Genomic DNA, 6036 nt, shown 5'->3' on the forward strand with positions numbered 1-6036 from the left:
CAACCACACGCCTTGTTAACTGGAACAAGTCCGGATTGACTACTCTCCCTCAATCTATGAACATTTCAGTACAATATTTTACTATTATACCGTCTAGCTGCATCCTCTGGATCCTCGGCAATTTTATCCATGGCCCCCACTTCACACCTTTTTATTTCATATTTTAATGCTTTGTCTTCTTTCTTTACATTCCTTTTGTTTTCATATGATCTATCACTCAGATAATTCTTGTACAAGCCCCCTTCTCCTTTCTTTTAAACATAAAGTTTTTTCACTAATATTCCTAGCTGCAGTCCTAACTTTCTTCCTGAGACAACATCAGCAACTTCACAAATTGTTTTTCTAAAATAATTCCGACCATGAAGTCATTAAGGATGACAGATTGCCGAAGATTGTCCTTTTCGCTCAACCTTAAGGACTAAACAGAAAGCTGGTCGTCCTCGTTTGGGGTGGGAGGATGTCACAAAGAATGATTTACAGGAAATGGAAACTTCCTGGGAGGAAGTAAAGAGGGAGGTTTTGAATAGATTGAGATGGGGCAGGAGCGTACGTAGCTGTGTTGGCCTCTGGTGGCCTGGTGCTTCGGTGAGTTGTTAGTAGTAGTAGTAGTAAAGAAACTTTTATTTCCAAAAATTACAAAGTTACTCTCAAACATAGTCCACAATTTTAGGTTTTTATTCTTTTAAGAATAAATAGTTTCTTCCATGTAATGAAATACCACCACTACTACTACTTCAAACAACTCACTGCAGCAAGAGGCCACCTGAGGTCAACAGAGCTGCATAAGCTCCTCCTCCAACCCAATCTAAGCATGCGGGATAGGCAATTGGATGGTAGGATAAATTTTTGGTAGCTAGGAGGAGACCCATTTTGTAATATCACTTTCTGGAAGATGCAACTTTACAAGAGAAAGCTGGGATTTTATGGCATAGTCATCAAAACCGGAAATCCCTTGGAAATGACACGCAACCTTTCAAATGTGTAGATAAAGCGTTGAGCACATGTATATTTTTATTAGACATTCCATCTCGCTCGCGAAACGGTCGACTACCTTCAAGTGCAGAAGTTTACTGGAGTCTGATTGAACCGGCTGACCAGCATTGCGCTTACCGGTTTCTGGGATTGAAAGAATGTCTTTGAGATAGATAAAATGCCTTGAATTCTCTTGCTTCAGGTGCTGGTTTTAGATTGTGGAATTCCTGGATATTGTCCAGAGCCATGAATTTAGATATATTTTTGCTCGAGTTGTTTCATTCGTTAACATGATCAGCTTTCGGAGCGCCTTGTATGTTACAGAAACCAGTACAAGTGCCTTACAAACCAGCAAACTTTCTGACTGAAGTTGTTCTGATAAATAATTTACAATGACTCACGCTTTTATCCCCTCATACATTTACTGAATAAAAAACCCCAAAGAACAGCTTTTATTCCACAAATTACAAAGTTACTTTCAAATATGATCCGTATTTCTAAGTTTTTATTCTTTTCAGAATAAATTGTTTCTTCCATGCAATGAAATACCACCATTATTACTACTTTTAACAACTCACTGCAGCAACAAGCTACCTGAGGTTAACACAGCTGCACACGCTCCTCCTCCAGCCCAACCTGTCAAAGCTTCACTCTTTATCCCCCCCCCCTAAGAAGTTCTAATTCTTTTAAACTTCCCATATGACCTATACCCATCCAAACCTGGGACGACCTGCTTTTGTTGGGCCCCAGACGGATCTTCATAAAGAATGATCTTGGACAATCTATCATCCTTCATTCGTAGACTGCATCCTTCCCATCTCAACCTTCCTCTCATCATATCCCTAGAAAGTAGCGGGTGTGTAACTCAACCATCATTTAAATCAACCCCCATACAGTCCAACCTTCATTTAACTCAACCCCTATTCAATCAACTTTTGTTTGACTCAACACTCATTCAAATTGGCCTATAAATAAGTTTGAACAAGCACTGATTAAAAGCTCAAAAATTAGTTCCTGCTTCGCTCACAATCCCAACTTATACTAGAATGCCCTAAACCAGTGGTTCCCAACCAATTTTGGGTCGTACCCCACCTAGACGTTTCTAAAATCCTGATGCCCCCCTCATGATTTTTAAAATTGTTATTCACAATTTTACATCTATCCACCTGAAGGAAGCTTAAAGACCATTAACTTGGTATTTTTTTTGGGTCGTCCTCAAGTCATATTTTAAGCAAATGAAAAGTATTGTCTGAGCGCAACACTTTTTATGCAATGTAAAACGCCATTGCACTACTGTCACGTATCTTTTTTGCAGAATGTCCCATTTCAACCCTAGGCGAGGTCAGAAGGGGTAAAAATACCAGAGTTTCAGAGTTTTATTCACCAATAAATGCAGAATGGAAATACAATACTCTTATTCCCGCTCGAGAGTCTCCGTGGACAGGGATACAAGAGGGATACGAAAAAAAGGAAAATACCATATAAGTAAAAACAACAAAAAAAGAGAACAATAGCCAAATAACATATAAGATTAAAAAGAGAACATACCTGAGGCCTGGGAGTCAAAGCGCAGAGAAGACAACCACACACCACGAAACAAACACTCAGGGGACATCAACTCCTCAGAGGAAAAGGAAAAAAACAAAATACTGTTCTGTTTGTATAATACCAATTATGGTACAATAATAATATAACACATAATCTAAAAAACATATAATTGAAAGATTCGAGACCTACTAATTCAAGACCAGGGAAATCAAAAATTACATCAGAATTGGAAAATTCTATCATTTAGTACCCAATTTCCACCCTAAGCGAGTTCAGAGGGGGATGAAGAATCAGAATCTTAATTTGTACAGTATTTGGTGGATTGAAAGAACGTTCCCTGTTGTTTCAAGTCTAAGGAAACCAGAAATGACATCAGAATTGAAAAATTTTATCATTTAGTATCCCGTTTTCCACCCTAAGCAACGTCAGAGGAGGGTAAAAGCACCCATTTTGGGATTGGTTTTAATGGTGCTTCATTTCAATTCCACGCTCGTGAACTCAAATATGAACTAGCATTGGGTTTCTTTATTAGCATCAACAGAGGTAGAGGGGTGGATTTTACTTGCAACGATTTTTTTTGCTGTAAATTTCTTTTTTTTTAAGGGTAAAGAGTCAAAATCGGAACAGAAGATTTTCCTAAAAATTATCTTTAAGATCTATTTTCCCTCTCCCACTCTTATTTTCACCCCCAACTTCGCTCTTAAGAATTGGAGGGGGGCCCGGGGGTGGGGTACGATGAGAACATTAAAATATTCCCATTTTTTAACTTCGTTCCTGGATTTGACAAGTTCAGTTACACAGAGCCTTACAAGTTCGATTGCTGGCCATAGAGCCTTGCGGGGGAGTCTGTGTTGAAGTGTTTTTGTTGTAAAATTAATGGTTGAATAAATTGGTTGATTGTAAAAAAAGAATGGAAAGTAAAAACTAAACCGGAAAAGAGCACAGGAATATTTCAATCACAAATTCGTTTTCGATTACTATGACTGAAAGAACCACAACTTTGTTTTGATTAAAAAGCTATTAAATAAGACAAAAACTTTGGCTTAATCATATTGGTTATTGAGACCGAAATGGTCTAAAGAAAGGTTAGAAGTAGCATGTTCCGGGGCACTGGCTACAAGCAATAGTACAGAAAAGGTCACTGTTTTGTAAGTGCATCGAAGGCTATCACAGTCACCTTTACAGCTGCAGTGAATTAGTTTGAGAAGGCTTTCAAGAGCAGTCATAATGGGGATATAACCCTTTGACGAAAGTTTTCAGCCCCAGTCTTTCATCTTTCAGACAGACCAGTTTCCAGTCGCAGATTTCGAGCGATTCTATGTATGTTATAAAGCGAATTATCCTGAACATTTTAGTGTTTGTTTGCGAATGCTGCAAAAATTAATTTTTCAATTCTGCGTCACCCTGTGACCTCATTTTGAGCGGAAATGGGGTTCTAAATGATAGATTTTTTCAATTCTGACGTCATTTTCAGTCTCCCAGACTTGAATTAATAGGAAACGATCTTTCAATCCAGAAAATATTGCAACAATTTAAATTCGAGATTTTCCCTCCTCCTCCTTTTCCCTGAAAAAGGAGTATTTCTGCACGGGCAATTTCAAGCAATTCTGAATATGTTATTAAGCAATTTTTTTTGGAACATTTCGGTGTTAACTTGTGTGCGAATACTCCACAAGTTTAAATTCTGATTTCTCACCGCCTCGAATCTCGTTTAGGGTGGAAATGGAGTACTAAGCAATGGAATTTTCCAATTCTGATGCTATTTTCGGTCTCTGTTTAGGAAATGACCTTTCAATCCACCAAATACTCCATAAATTAAGATTCTGGTTTTCCTCTGACCTCACTTAGGGTGGAAAAGGGGTGTTGAGTGATGGAATTTTCCCATACTGATGTCATTTTCTGTCCCCAGGCTTGAGTTAATAGAAAACGACCTTTCAATTATATATTTTTTCAATTATGCATTATATTAGTATAATACCACAAATGGTGTTGTTATTTTTTCTTACCTTCCCTAGGGTGGAAGTGGGGTGCGAAGTGATGGAAATGTTCAATTCTGACGTCATTTTCGGTCTCCTCAGAATTGAACTGATAAAAAAATGACCCTTCAATTCACCACATTAATTGCAAAAATTGAATTTTGATTTTTCACACTCCTCTGACCTCACTTAGGATGGAAATGGGTGCTAAATGATAGAATTTTCCAGTATTGATGTCAGTTTTGGTTTCATCAGACATGAATTATAAGGAAAAGACCTTTCAATCTAGAAAATATTGCAGAAATTAAAATTCGAGATCCCCCCTTCTTTCCCTGAAAAATGGAGCATTTCTGCATGGCCAATTTGGATATGTTATTAAGCTAATGCCTTTATAATATCCTCACTCACTCTCATCACATTTCTTAAGGTGATTTAATTTCCTAAAAATCGCTAGATACTTTTTTTTTTGTCAAAAATCCTGTTCGTAACTTTTCTCAAACTTCTCAACCACCATATTACAAAACTCATTTAGTACACTATCAGCATCCGAGGCTTTGTTATTATTTAATTTCATTATTATTTTTTAACCCTTTTAGTCTCCTCTTCTTTGCGAAGTCCTCTTCACAAATCAATATTCCTTCACTTCCAAATTGGCACAAAGTTTTCGTTCTTTTCAGTTTCATTTCATACAACTTAATAACCCTTTAACACATTCTCAAAATGTTCCGCCAGTCTTTTTTTAACACTTTCCTGATCACTAAGTGAGGCCCTGTTCCGATTTTTAACTGAGACAAGTCTAGAAAAAGTAGTAAAATTAATCTACCAACAATAGTAAAATTATTTCACTATTATTCAGTCTAGCGGCATCTCCTAGATCCTCGACGAACTTAGCCATGACCTCCATTTCACTTCTCCTTTAACTCATACTTTAAACGCCTTTTCTACTTCTCTTACTCATACTCTTAATCTCATATAATCTACCGCTCTAAAGTTATTGTAAAAACCCCCCTTTTTCTTTAACAAAGCTTAAAACGTCTTCGATACTACTCCTAGCTCCGTTTCCAACTTTCCTCCCAAAGACACCTTCAACTATTTTACAAGCTACCCCATCTATCTTCTAAATTGTTAAATTTTAAACTTGACATTGTTAAATTCAACTCTTCCTGGGAAGTTCCCCACAAATTCTCATCCTGGAGTCTACCACCACAGCTTTAGATTAATAAACAGAACTAGATAGCAATCTTAACACCAATAACAGCATTTCTATATACATTTGCATCGATCCTGCCAGCCTTTGATTTACAATAACAATCAGTAAGGATGGCCATCATGTGAGTACTCTATTAACGAATATCACGTCATTAAATGTCACTAGAAATTCCAAAGATTCAGCTTTTAAAATCACAAATAGATGTTAAAAAATTCAGAATCTTTTTGGTCAATCGTCTGACGTATCGAAACTACTTTTTATTTCAACGATTAACACCAACAACCATTATTGATTTAAGTTTTTTTAGATCCAAGGACTTCTCTTTTTTTG

This window comes from Artemia franciscana, chromosome 2 (assembly GCF_032884065.1).
Source record: "Artemia franciscana chromosome 2, ASM3288406v1, whole genome shotgun sequence".
NCBI lineage: Eukaryota > Metazoa > Arthropoda > Branchiopoda > Anostraca > Artemiidae > Artemia > Artemia franciscana.